Raw genomic sequence first — 14,975 nt, forward strand, 5'->3', positions numbered from 1 at the left:
GTATATTATCTTCTCTTAGCAGCCTAAACATATCCTCAAAATGTGAAATTTCTTTCTCTTGGGCAGCAAGATATTTAGGTGCCAGCTGAGGATCATTTGCAATTATATTATGGGTGTTGATTAGGGCCATGGGATTTGATTGTTCAGCTCTGATGAAAAGAGGTTCATTTTTCTCTCTGGCCAATATTCTTCTCATCTCTGCAGCTCTTGACTTCTCATGGTTCATCGATGATGCCAAAGCCATTAATTGTAGATCTCCTAGCTTTACATTAGGATCCCAAATATTCATGTCTGTGAGGGTCATGTTGTGCAAGTAAAACTAAACCATTGTTCTCTGAGGTAAAGAGCATAGGATTTAGCTGGCATCCCACACTAGATGGCCTCTTGTTGTTCTTTCTCCTCTGTTTCAATGCCTTCTTCCTTTTCTATTTCAGCATCATCCTCCTTGTGTTCTCTTTCATCATGTTCTTCTGTAGTAGTTTCTTCTTCATCCATCTCATCCCCATCTAGCTCTGTATCTTCTTTTTCTTGTTTTGCCTCCTCCTCACTGACAAAAGGACTAACATTATAGGTGAGGGTTTTGATGTCATCCTCTGCTGGTAAGTTGCTGTAGACTGACCATTTTATATGGATCTTGAGGTTTTGGAGGGCATTCTCAATGAGGATCCTGGTCAACCCATGTGAGCCAACTGTTGGGAATTACCTTCCTTTACTTTGTTGTTGGAGTATATGAGTGATTGCATCAAGAAATAGAGTATGCTGAGTCTTTGGTGAACTGGAGTTTCTACCCCAAATCTTAATTCTTCAAGCATTCTCAAATGGTTTCCATAACAATACTGTATCTATGGACTCTTGCATTCTCTTTTGACTTATTAAAGAATTTCCTTTTTGCCACCTTTTCACTTATAAACCAACTACCTCTTAACCTTTACAACTTTTGATCAAATGATGCATATGAGTGACTGAGTAGGATACTTAACTGTGGTCTTGATGCCACGATGCAGTTGTCAAATATAAGAGGTGTTGTTGATGGTCATTATTCTTCCTCCTTTGCTACCTGTTGATGGTTTATTAGCTTTTGCAGGTGTCTGTGACTGAGGATTTGATGTTGTTGCTGCTGTGGAGCTCTTGGATTTGATGTTGTTGCTACTGTGGAGCTCTTGGATTTGATGTTGTTGTTGCTGTGGAGCTCTTGGATTTGATGTTGTTGCTATTGTGGAGCTCTTGTATTTGATGTTGTTGTTGTTGTGGAGCTCCTGGATTACTACTTGGCAATGTTTGGTGTCTCCTTTAGAATTTCTTGATCATGTTGCTGGCTGGTGTTGTAAGGATCCTGTAATGAATGGACAGAGGGAGTAGGAGTGTATGTGGATGTATGGATGATGGTAATGGATGAGGTGATTGGTTAGATAATGTCTAGTATTAATTTTGGGGACCTAACCAATCTACCATTCAGGGGATCCTGTAGAAAACACAATCTTTACTTGAATTGAAGAAATGAAGTGAAAAACAATGCAATTGATGGAGGGATGTATCGTAAGGAGTGGAGGAGATGAATATATGTGAGGCAGGGTTCCCTTTGGATGTTCTCTTTGCTCCTTGCTTGTCTTTCTCACCCACCTACAAATAACCATTATGTTTTTTTCTTTTATTATTACATTTTTTTTAACACCTAGGCTCCCTCAGAGAGGTTTTCACCCTAGATATCTGCCTTGGGCGCCTCAAGGAAGTTTTTCACCCAAGGATCTTCTTAATATTTTTCATTTTTCTCATCCTTGGGCCGCCTCATGAGGTTTTCAACCCAACGATGGGACTCAGGCGCCTCATGGAGGTTTTTACGTAAATCCTTATTCTTTTGTTTTTTCCTTTTTCAGTGACCTGATGAGGGAGGAACTGGAACTTGCTCTACCATCATCATTGTCTTATTTATAATGTCAATGAACTCTTATTTTGATAAAGGCCTCTTGTACATTTTTAATTTGTGTCCATTAACTAGAAATTGAATGGCTTCTTCATCAATAGTTATGATTTGCATTGAACCATTGTCATGGGATCTTTCCACCACATAAGGTCCGAGCCATCTTGTCCTTAGCTTGACCTTGAATTCTTTATACCTTGAATCATATAACAATGCCCAGTCTCCCTCTTGAAATTTCTTCTCCTTGATGTGCTTGCCATGCCAGATCTTCCTCTGAAGCTGAACTATCTATGTATGTAGGAGGGCCTGCATTATGAATTCATCCAAGCCATTCAAATGTAGCAACCTTTCTTTCTGTGCATGACTGAGATCCAAATCTAGTTGGGTTGCCATCCTCAATGTGTTATATTCAAATTCAATGGACAACAAAGCCTTTTTCCCATAGACCATCTCATAGGGTGTAAATCTAGTGGTGGTCTTCCATGTTGTATTATAGGCTCGGGTGGCCTCAACTAGTCTCTCTGCCCAATCCTTCCTGCTACTGCTCACTACCTTGGTTAAGATGTTCTCTAGTGCCCTGTTGGTCACCTCCACTTTCCCATTAGCTTGTGGATGATAAGGAGTGGAGGTACTATGCTTGATTTTGTGATGGCTGAGCAGTTCTTCAATCATGTTGGAGGTAAACTAGCTACCTTGGTCTGTGACTAGCTCTCTAGGGTACCCAAATTTGTAGAATATATTCTCCCTTAGGAACTCTGCCACCTTCTCTTCTGTTGTTGCCTTAATTGCTTTGGTTTCAACCCACTTAGTCAAATAATCAGTGCACACAATGATGTGATGTTTTTGCTTTGAAGGAGGGTTGATAGGCCCAATGAATTCCATGCCCCACTTGTCAAATGGCTCGAAACTCACTTGAGTTTGCAGGGGCATTTCATCTCTTGGACTAGGCTTTCCCATCCTTTGGCACCGATCACACTGACTAATGTACTTTTTCACATCCTGATTAAGAGTAGGCCAATAATAGCATGCTTGCAACACTTTGAATGATGTCCTCTTTCTGCAACGTGACCTCCACAAGGCCCATCATGACACATCAGAAGGATGTCAAAGACTTCCTCTTCCCTTACACACCTTCTCAAGATTCTATCTAGGCAAAATTTGAAAACATTTCCCCCAATCCAGGTGAAGGGGGCACTTTTCCTAACTATCTTGCTCTTTTCTTTGGAGGGCAAGTTTGGTGGGAACTGTGTTGATACCAAATAGTTTGCTATATCAGCAAACCATGGGGAGAGAACTGAAATAGCAAACAAATTCTCATCTGGTAACTGGTCATCCACCATTCCTTCTTCACCTGCAGGCAGATTCATCCTAGATAGAAAGTCTGCAACAACATTTTCCTTACCAGGCTTATCAATAATAGTTAGATCAAACTGTTGTAATAAAAGCAACCATCTTATAATTCTAGCATTCACATCTGGTTTGTTCATTAAATATTTGATTGCATCATGATCAATATGCACAAATGTTTGATAGCCTATAATGTAATGCCTAAATTTGTTTAATGAATGCACAACAGCCAGGAGTTCCTTTTTGGTCACAGTATAGTTTAGCTCAGCCTTTGACAGGTTCTTATTGATAAAATAGATGGCATAGGGCAATTTCTCCTCTTCTTGACCTAAGGCTGCTCCTATGGCTTTGTGTGAGGCATCAACATGAATATGAAAAGGGAGGGCCCAGTTTGGGCCTCTAAGGATTGGTGCAGTGGTTAACTTACCCTTTAGAATGTCTAAGGCCTCTTGACAACTCTTTGACCATATAAACTCAGAATCTTTGGCCAACAACCCAAACAAAGGAGAGGCCAACTTGCTGAAGTCCTTTATGAACCTCCGGTATTATCTAGCTAACCCTAATAAACTCTTGACATCTCTCTGTTTTTGTGGAGGTGGGACCCTTTGGATGATTGCTATTTTGTTTGGGTCCACCTGCAGTCCTTGCTAAGATATTGAATGACCTAGCACAGTCCCTTCAGTGATTCAGAATTCACATTTTTCTGGACTGAAAGACAGATTCATTTCACTTCATTTGTGTAATACTTTGCCTAGGTTACTCAGGGCTTCTTGGAAATCACATCCATAAGGTGTAAAACCATCCATATAGATTTCCATAGCATCATGTACTAATTCAGCAAAAATACTCAATACTGCTCTCTGGAAGGTGGCAGGAGCATTGCATAGACCAAAAGGAAGGACCCTATAGGAAAAAGTACCCAAGGACAGGTGAATGTGGTCTCATCCTGGTCTTCTGGGCAGATTTGGATTTGGATTTGGTTATACCCACTGAATCCATCTAGGAAAGAAAAGAATTTCTTCCCTGCCAGGCCATCTAGCACTTGGTCAATGAAGGGTAGGGGAAAATGATCCTTCTTTGTGGCTTTGTTTAACTCCCTATAATCCACACAAATCCTCCACTTACCATTTTTCTTGGGAACTAGCACTAAAGGAGAGACCCACTCACTGTCTGAGATAGGGTAAATGAATCCTGCATTTAGCGGTTTTTGCAGTTCTTCTTTGACTATGTCTTTAAGAGTTGGATTCATCCTCCTTTGTGGTTTCCTAACTGGCTTGCAACCTTCTTTTATGTATATGTGGTGATTACACACTGAGGGATGTACTCCCTTCATTTCCTTATAACTCCAAGCAAAGGCTTCTAGGTTCTCTCTCAACATGTTGCATAACTTTTCCTCTTCTAACGCAGAAAGAGATGGATTAATGTTCAGAGTTTTCTCTGGGCCAAATTCTATGGTTTTGACATGGAGTGGGTTGGAATTGGCCAAGCATAAGTCAATTGGATGATTTTTCTGGGTTTCCCTTACTTCCTCTTATAATGGAAATGAACTAGGAGTTGGACTTTGGAGCAGGTGTTCAATTAAACCATCCTCATATTTTTGTCCTCCTCCTCTGGTCATTTCAAAAGTATAAATTTGGGCAGAATAAAACTCATCCTCTTCCTCCTCCTCTAACCATAAATGTAAATCATGCTCTAGGGTAGGTTGAGCAGGAGGGTATAGGACTAACTGTTTGGACATATGCGCATTCTTGATGGTCATATTCCCAGCTCTGCAGCTAATGTAAGCATCAGCTGCGGCTAACCATGGCCTCCCAAGGATGAGAGGGTAACCAGTAAGCTTAGCCTTAGGCTAGAGAACTAGGAAATCTACAGGGTACTCCCAGGAGTCAATGGAGACCATCACATCCTCCACAATTCCCTTAAGGGCGACTATGGAACGGTCTGCAAGTTGCAGAACTGTTGTGGTCATTGTCAATGACCCTTGGAGATTGAGCTTGAGCATGGTGTCCTTAGTCGTCACATTAATGGAAGCCCCAAGATCAATCAGAGTGTGTGGGAGAATGGTGCCATTGATGTGCACATCTACTACAAGGCTTCCAGGGTCCAAATATTTTGGACATATTACCTGCCCCAACATTAAGTTAGACAACTACCCAATGACATTAATGGTAGGGGCATCCCTTTTTCTTCTTCCTGGATGCTTGAATAACTTCTTCTTAATCAGCTTATTATAAATGGGGACATATTTGATTGCCTGGAGAAGGGGGATCTTTACACATATATTTTTTTAATTCTCCCAGAATTTCAGTTTCTTTTGGGGTAGGCTGGAGTGGTTGGGCTAGTCTTTCAAGAAAGGGTGGATTTACTTTAAGGTTTCTTTCCTCTCTTTCTTCCTCAACCTCCCTATGTGGAGAGGGAGGTTGGTTGTCTGGGAGAATTCTCCCAGATCTTAGGTTGATCTCCTGGATTTCTATAGCATAAGCTAGGTATGATGTCTCTCCACTGTATGCTTATTGAGCCTGCCTATTGTTTGGGTTCGGATTTGGCTAGGCAGGCATCTGGGGTTGCTTAGGTGGAGCAGAGTGCAGGAGTTGTGGTTGGGTAGGTGGTGGAGGCAATAGGGCTGGAACATTATTGAATTGGGGCCTCCACCCCTGGGGTGGGGTATTCCGCTGATGTTGTGGCTGAACATAAGGATGGAATGACTGGCTGGCTGGCTAGGATTGATACTGAGATGCATAGGACCAAGGAGGGGGTGTAGGCCAGGAAGGATGAGCAGGGGGTCCCCAAGAAGGTATAGTTGTGGTTTGGTTGGGGTTGTAATATGCATGGGATGGCCCTTGCATACCCTGCTAGTATGGTCTAGGCCCAGGAGGTCTCCTTTGGTTGATGTAGCAAAGCTGCTCAGTGACCCCTTCAACTCCTTGATATACAGCTTTGAGTCCAAGTAAAGAAGGGCACTTGTCTGTGGAGTGGTTTTCTTCACAGACTGAGCAAATCTTAATACAGTTCAATGGACATTTGTTCCTAGGATGCCTCCTGGTGCATCTAGGACAAAATATGGCCAAGGCTCTCTCTGCTTCCTCTTGCTTCCTTTTGATGTTCATGGTGTCCAATTACAAGGCAAGGGTTTGCAGCATATCACTTTTGAAATCTTCCAGCATATTTCCAATTTCACCCTTGATGGATAAGTTAGAGGATGATGTACTGGCCATAGGTTGACTACCCCTACCCTTTTTCCTGGCTGACCTAGAATGGTTTCTAAAGACAATCTTAATATCCTCATAGGGTAATTGGTAGACATCTCCTCCTGCTATCATATGTAAGGTATCCAGAAGATCCTCCCTTACTCCTCTAAGCAGGACCAGCTTTAGTGACTCAGGGTCAAGTGTGCACCTAGCCCTTTTGTAACTGAGCTGGAATCTTTCTTCATATTCTTCTAAGGATTCATCCTGGCCAATGGTCATACTAAAAATATCTTCTTTAATGTCCTTTGACCTACAATAGTCCCTATATTTGTTGTTAAAAGTCTGCTGCATCTGAGCCCAAGTTGTGATGCTATCTCCAGGTAAACCCATGAACCAGCGCAATGCTGCATCCTTGAGGGTAGATGGAAACAGTTTTAACTTTTTCTCACCATATGTATAGTCATAGGTTCGGCATATAACAACAAACTCAAATAGGAAAGTGTCAGGGTCTTCTATGGTCAGGCCATGGAAATGAGGTAGAGCAGAGGGACTTATATTCTTCATCTTAGTGTCCCCATTGGTTTCCCTGATGGGGAAGGCACTCTCAATTCTCTCTCTATCTCCCCTGTCATTTTGGTTTTCAGCCATTGGTTCAGTAGGAATGGTTTCTTCCTCTTCTTCTTCCCTTGTAGGTTCTTCAAATATGTAAGGTTGCTCACCTAAAGTTTCTTCCACTTCACAGTCACCGAAGAAGAGAGAAGGTTGATTGTTGGATGCAGTGGGGGTATTTGTCAAGAATTTATCTAAATTGTCCCTATTCCTACGAGGCATGAAAGGAAATGTGTTTGGGTTGGTTTTTGTAAGATTTTGTTAAAGTTAGAAAGTACTTGCAGAATAGAAAGGAAAGCAGATAATGGCAACTAAAAGAAAGAAAGAAACTAGATTACTTTTCCAGAAATAAATTAATGGAAGAAAGTTGAAGACTAGAAGTAGAAGAAAAGAAAGTTGGCGACTAGAAATAGAAGAAAGTAGTAATTACTTAGACACCTCCCCGGCAACGGCGCCAAAAAGTGATGAGCCTAGGTATTGCAACAATAATGATGCAACTCCCAACTTTACTTATCAACTTGGGGTTCATACAAACTTGGAGGTGACAGTGCTATATGCACAAGTAAAAGTGAAGATACTTCTTGTTGTCACTGCTCATCTGGCAAGAGACCGCAGGGGTTCCAAGCCAAACTTCTATAGGGTCAGAAGAAGCTTAATTCTTTGATGGAAGGAGAGAAAACCTATTCTAAGAGAGAGCTACTCTACTACAGTAATGAAGAAAATAGAATGAAATCCTTAAACCATACCAGAATCTAACTATCCAATCAAACAGCTATGCTAAGTAGAATTGCTAAATTAACACTAATGTAATCCTAATTATCTAAGTTGCAGAAGTAAAGAGCATCAAAACTAGACTAAGGTGTAAGCAAAGAACTAAACTAACTCGGCTTTCAAGCAAAAGAGCAGTGGGAGGACGAAATTAGTGAAAGGAGGACATGAGGGAGAAACAGTGCATAAGAACCATTGGATCAGTTGGGTGAAAGGAAAATGAACGATGGAGATTGGATCGCAGGAGGTTACGTAGATAGATGGGCGAACAGGGTTAACTAACAAGATGAATGGTGGAGATCTTATTGCAAAGGCTTAAGTGAATGGATATATGAACGACGTTAACAGGAGATGAATGACCGAGATCTAATCGCAAGGGTGAAGTCAAGAGATGGACGGACGAGGCTGACAGGAGAGATTAACATATGAGATCTTATTGTGCGGGTGAAGTCAAGAGATGGACGACATAGATCATATCGTGCGGAAATGAGGGAGCGGGTTTCTAAGGCGGTAAGTAGTTTCTCGCGCGCCCTTCAGGTTGTAAGCAGTATTTCGAAGTTTCACGCGATTAGCCTTACTGTGTGACACGTAGCACAATAAAACCACTTTTCTCGCATGCTCTCAGGTGGATAACGTTCGTGCACTAATCTGCGCGAGATTGCGTGATGGTCATTAGATCAGGCGGGGCTAATCAATAATGGAGATCGGCCAAGCTAGTTGGCGATCGGGGAAGCGACAGTTGTCGAATCAAGTGAGCAAGATCGATGGTGGGGACTTAAAGTGCATAAAGTGATTGGGTGACGCACTAGCCGTCGAATCAAGGGACAGTTCAAAGATGGAGATTAAATCTCATAAAGTGAGTGGAAGACTCCACGTGAGGTAGCAGTTGGAGAAAATAGTGAATCGGATGGTGATTGTAAAGGTTTGTTGGTGATCGGACGGCGAGGAAGTGATGCATGAGGAAAGTGCTGGAGGCGGTTTCAAATGAAAATGACAAAGAAAACCAGTGCGAGTGAACAAATAACTACATTAAACAGCGAACTCCATAGGCCATGCAAGAACCAGAGACTTGTGTTTTGGGGGCTACTGAAGGGTCCCTTCCTTAATTCATGGTCCTAGAGGGAGGAGATGAAGCACAGACACCTGCGCACAACATCATAGTGATCTTTTTCCTCTAACTAACCTGTGAACTGAAAGAGGTCATAAATGAAAGTAAACTACAACAAATGCAGCTACTGAAGCAGATGAACAGGAAAACCATGCATGATCTATTTTTGTAATGAAAGTGCAACTACTTAAGCAAATAAACAGTGAAAACCATAAGGATACTTAAGCAATTGAACAGAAAACCATGAAACTACTTAAGCAAATAAACATAACAGAACTCTATGCTAGCATACATGTACAATAAATAGGAGTTGTGGTTGCTTGGGTCGGGCCCTAACCCAAGAGCTTCAGCCCTCGGAGTTACCTCAGAGCTGGCTTAAACAGAACTCATTCTTATTATAAAAACCATGGATTACAGAGCAAACCGTCACAAGTCTTTACAGCTCAGAAATAAAACAGAGTTTTACAAATGAAGCCTGAATCATATTGAGGTCCTAAGCCTCTCTACTTATACATCTGAAGTCTCCAATGACTTCCTTCAAATTAGGGAGGCTTGGCTCCCCACTCAAGATAAACTGGTTTCTGTCCTTTTCACTTGCTCGGTTGTCTTCTAGTCTTCAAAGTGATGGTTGTTTGCACTCCGAGCTGATGGAGGAATATTCGAATGGAGGGGTAGTAAATGAGGAGGATTTACCTCCTATAATTACTCTCCCTTGTCCCATTCGAGTTTTTACCAAGGTACTTGCCATAGTTCCTTGCTTTTACCCTTTTTTCCTGCATTTTCCCTTGCTTTTATCCTTTATTCCTGCATTACATGCATATTAGACCACAAAGAAAAATATCCAACTCTAACTCATCTCATAAACAAAATATGATCAAAAGTATGCAATAAGTTGTGAGAATAGTTGGTTTGATTAAGCTAGGAGGTTAATTAAGGACAATTAAGGCCCATATAATTACTCAATGATGAGGCTTATCAATTACAGTGTTCAAGATCCATGTGGCTACCTCAATAGCAATATGTGTGTCTGAGAAACATCTCTCTCTCCCACAATTCCCTCTTCACCCTTGTTGAGTTCATTTTGGATGGATGATGGAGTCTGCTCCTAAAATTGTTGCACCTAGGCTTTTTTTTCTCAGTCAAGCTCTCAAACCTCCCCTAGCCCCATAATATGTCACTCCTCCTCTATAATTTTCTCATTGACGTGATATTACTATAACCTGTGGCTGGGCTAAGAGTGGAATCTAATATAACCTACGAAGAAAAGATAGAAAACGTCATAGGTTGTTAGCTGGGGTGGCGCTAGTGCAATTACATTCCACCATATTACTCTCACTTGAGAGAACATCCCTTTGGAACTATCGAACTGAAGGAAAGGCACCACAAGTGGTAAACCAAAGTTGGTGATATAATCTTAAGGGTGAAAGGGAGGGAAATAGCTCTAACAATTGACAGAATGACTAAAATTCATAGGGTGTCTTGCAAAGAAATCCTTACCTCCAAGCAGCTTCAAGTGCAAGAGGCAAGTCCCCATTAAAGCGATCATCAAACATAAGTTCCGCAACATCGTTTTTCCATGCAGGATCACACATCCGCAATGGATTATCACACGGTGAGGGTGGTTGATAACTGGAGACTACTCAATGTTGTGATGGTGTATCATGGTAAATGCTAGAATGGTATACTAAGTGGTGTCATTCATGGAGATATATCTTTAACACAGAACATTTTTTCATAAGGATGTATCTTTAGCATAGCACATCTCTTCCCATCATTACTTAATAAAATGGCGACCATACCCCTTCCTATCTATCTCAACCCACATCGCCTTATACAAAAAATGAAATACTACATTTATCATAATAACTTAATTTAATAACAATATATAATTAATTCTTTGAATTTCAAAAACTATATCACTTAATTAAAAATATTATTTACAATCTTCATTATTCTTAAATTAATTAATTACTATAGTTTTATAATTAATTTAAAAAATTATTTAACTATTATCAAATTAAAATCAATTTGAAAATCATTTTTAACCCATTTTAATTGCACGTACAATGTCTTAATCTCAACCATTTCCTCCATCATTAATCTTATTTCAAAAACTATATCACTTAAATAAAAATATTATTTACAATTTTTTTAAACTAATTAATTACACTATTTTTATAATTATTTAAAAAAATTATTAACCATTCCCAAATTAAAAATCATTTTAATATGAAGGTTATTATCAAGCCAAATGAATTCCATGCACAATATCTTAATCCCAACCATTTCCTCCCTCATTAATCTTACTTTCAACTATTTACTCAACAAAGTGGTCTTGGAAGATAAACTTAACAAAGTGGTCTTGGTTTAAGGGAGTTTATACAATTTTTCCGAAGGTCAAAAAAATCACCATGTAAATCCAATTGAGTGGCATTTTTACAACCTTGTTCCCAAAATGTTGTCCTACCCTCATTAGCGATTTGGTTAAGGAAGATAACCCCCTGATCATTTAGGATTGTCAAAAGTTTTTGGGGTAATTTGAAGTTTTCAAAACAACAATCCCAGGGGTCCATTTTTATTCTGAATTTTTCCCCATTCCTGACTTTCCATGCAAGGCCAATGTCAACTACATTAAAAGAAGAGATGAACTCTTTCAAGATAAAAAAAGGATTTGTCATCCTTTTGTTTGGTAATCTTATCCATTCGTCAAGAGAGACAGGGAAGATGTATTTCCTATACACCACAGATGTCCATAAGTTATCTATTAATAGTAGCCTCCACCCAACCTTAGCAGCAAGGGCTTTTGCAAATATGGTGAGATATTTCAACCCCCAACCATCCCATGCTTTCGGGAGGGATATCTTCTCCCACTGTTCCCACAGGAGAACAACTTTCTATTGGATCTTGCCCATAGAAAATTCCCACATAGTTTTATGATTGATTCTATAATACCTTTAGGGACCCATGTAAGCGCCATCTAGTAAACTGGAATGGCTTTGAGGATCGATTTAATCAATACCAATCTCCTTGCACGTGAAAGCCATTTGTAGTTCCAATGCTTTAGCATTTTTGATACCATAGTCAATAACCACATCCAATCAAGGTTTATGTACAAATTAGGTTTTAAATAAAAACCAAAATAATTTAAATTATCCTGAAATGTTTTGACAGTGAAGGGAAAGAGTGTTTGCGCCCTTCACACCTCCCTTTGGGACAATTCAACACAGGAAGTGTGAATTTATGCACATTTATAACCATGTCAGTTTCTTTATGGAATAAATCGAGAGCATCCTTGATTGATTCCAAATCCTATCTCGAGTCATTACAAAAAAAATAGTATATCATCCACAAAAAGTAAGTGTATGATAATAAGGTTATCAGCCACCTAAATACCCTTGAGATCACCGTGTCTTTTAGTTACCAGTAATAAACTTATCAAACTTTTTGCTACTAAAAATAAATATGAGAGGGGACAATGGGAATCCCTATAAAAATCCTCTTTGGGCGTGAAAAAAGGGAGATGTTGATCCATTAATCAAAATTACAATAGAGACAAATGTCATACAACTCATAACCCAATTAATGAAAGGGACTTCAAACCCCAGGTGGGTGAGAATTAATCGGATAAAAACCAAGTTGACTTTGTCATAGACTTTTGACAGGTCTATTTTGGCAACGATCCTCTTCATCTTTCGGATCTTAATATTATGTAATCCTTCCTATGCCACCCCTATAGCTCCATGACTCTGACGCCCTTCCAAAAATCCCAATTGTTCTCTAGAAATGTTCTTGGATAGAATTTGTCTGAGGCGATTGGCTATGATTTTGGCAATGATTTTATAGATACAGTTGCATAGTGAAATAGGTATGTATTCTTTAACCGATTGGGGATCATCTACCTTCAAGATAAGGGTGATATATGTTGAGTTGAAAGGGTCATAAATTCTTCGATTTTAGCAAGAATCCTCTACTACCCTTTTAGGCCCCTATACTACTAGAGTAACCCCTTATTGTTATTAGTACAACCCACTTATTATATTGATGTACCCATGTAGTGCCCATATTGTTACTATTGTGCCCCATAGAAGCCCACTATTGTTATTATTGTGCCCTTACATTATTATTGTTATGTCGGCTCTGATTATGTTATGACCCCTTAGACTCCTATATATAGAAAGGAGGTATTTTCATTTGTATCATCCAAGAATTGTTCATTTATGTAATGTAAAGGAGGTTGCCCCCTCGAAGAGGCTGGATTCTAAGGCGTTGATCTATCTTTTCTTGAGCTGGTTTCATAACATTTGGTATCAAAGCTTTGGATTCTAGGGTTTCGCTGCTCCAAACATGTCATCGTGGCATTTTTTCTATAACTTTTTTCTGCTACGTTTCATAAGCTAAAAAATAAAACCCATTTGAGAAAACATCGCATTAAATCCTCAGACCAAATTTCAGAGCATTTTGCGCTATATTTGCGGATATATGATTTGAGGAAGTTGGTCTTTTTGCAGACTCCTGAATTACATTCCAAACAGGTGACCTGGGGAAAATCGTCATAGCTTTCTCTCTGAGCATCGGATTGAAATTTCGTAAGAAGGTACAGAAAGAGGACGGACTATAGTTTCTTGTAGATATTTTTCAGAGCTAACCGTTGAAACAGTGACACGTGGCACTTCATACAAGTTCACTCTTCTGGAAAGGTCTATAATCAGGTCATCTTGGGAGATTGTGCATAACTCTTTCTTGGAGAATCCAATTTGGATCAGACTGGTGGCATTGGAAAGAGGACATATAGGGCTACTACAAATCACATTTTTAGAACTTAAAGATCCGAAAGTACAGAGTTACAGTCGTTTCAAGATCGAGCTCCTAAAATCAAGAAAAAGCAAGATGAAGAAGTTTGATGGCAAGGATCCAGTAAATTGGATACTTCAGATGGAGCAATATTTTGATCTACATGGTGTACCACTGTTACAAAAGGTATGTATTGCATCTTCATATTTAGAACCGGATCAATTTTTATGGTATGAAGGGATTTGTTCTCGTAAACAACTTCTTACGTGGTCAATTTTCACGGAGGAAATGATAGCACATTATGAGGATACAAAGAGCAACACCTTCTTTAGAGCAACACCACAACAATTGGAAAGAGTAAAAGGGCTTTGTGACATAGTGGAAAGCAAAATTATGGAAACCAGGAAGCATACCCCTCACAACTATAAAGATGGAAGTGTTGTTTCTCATAGCCTTCCACAACCTACAAGGGTTACACCACAACAATTGGAAGAAAAAAGAGAAAAAGGGCTTTGTTACAATTGTGATAACAAATGCATTAAAGGTCATAAGTGTGCTGAGAAGAAATTATTTTACATAGAATATGAAGAGGAGGAAGAAAAGGATCAAGAAACATCAAAAGAAGAAGATATACGCCAGGACCCCACCCCAGAGAAAGAAGAAATGAATCAGACCATATCTTGTAAAGCATTGGCAAGAATTACCACTCCTCAAACTCTCAAGATAGAAGGACATATCAAGAAGAAAAAGGTGCAAGAAGTGAAAGATCACATCGAGAAAGAAGAAATGAATCCAACCATATCTTGTAATTCATTGGTCGAAATTACCACTCCTCAAACTATCAAGATAGAAGGACATATCAAGAAGAAAAATGTTCAAGAAGTGAAAGATCACATCGAGCATCAAGAAATGAATCCGACCATATCTTGTAAGGGATTGGAAGAAATTACCACTCTTCAAACTCTAGAGATAGAAGGACATATCAAGAAGAAAAAGGTTCAATCAGTGAAAGATCACATCGAGCATCAACAACAAGTTCTCCAAATTTTAAAGGATAATGCCACTTCGGTGCAAAATCAAACAAAACAACAGGTAGATCAACATCGTAGTGAAAAATGTTTTGATGTAGGTGATTGGGTATTTTTATTGCTACATCTCAAGCAAGCTATTTATGAGAAGGAAATGTTGGCAATACTACATGCACTTAAAAAATGGCAACCTTACCGAATGGGAAGACTCTTCAAGG

The sequence above is a fragment of the Pinus tabuliformis genome, chromosome 2_2, assembly GCF_031772625.1.
Source record: "Pinus tabuliformis cultivar Carrire ecotype Pingquan chromosome 2_2, CPIR1, whole genome shotgun sequence".
Taxonomy (NCBI): domain Eukaryota; kingdom Viridiplantae; phylum Streptophyta; class Pinopsida; order Pinales; family Pinaceae; genus Pinus; species Pinus tabuliformis.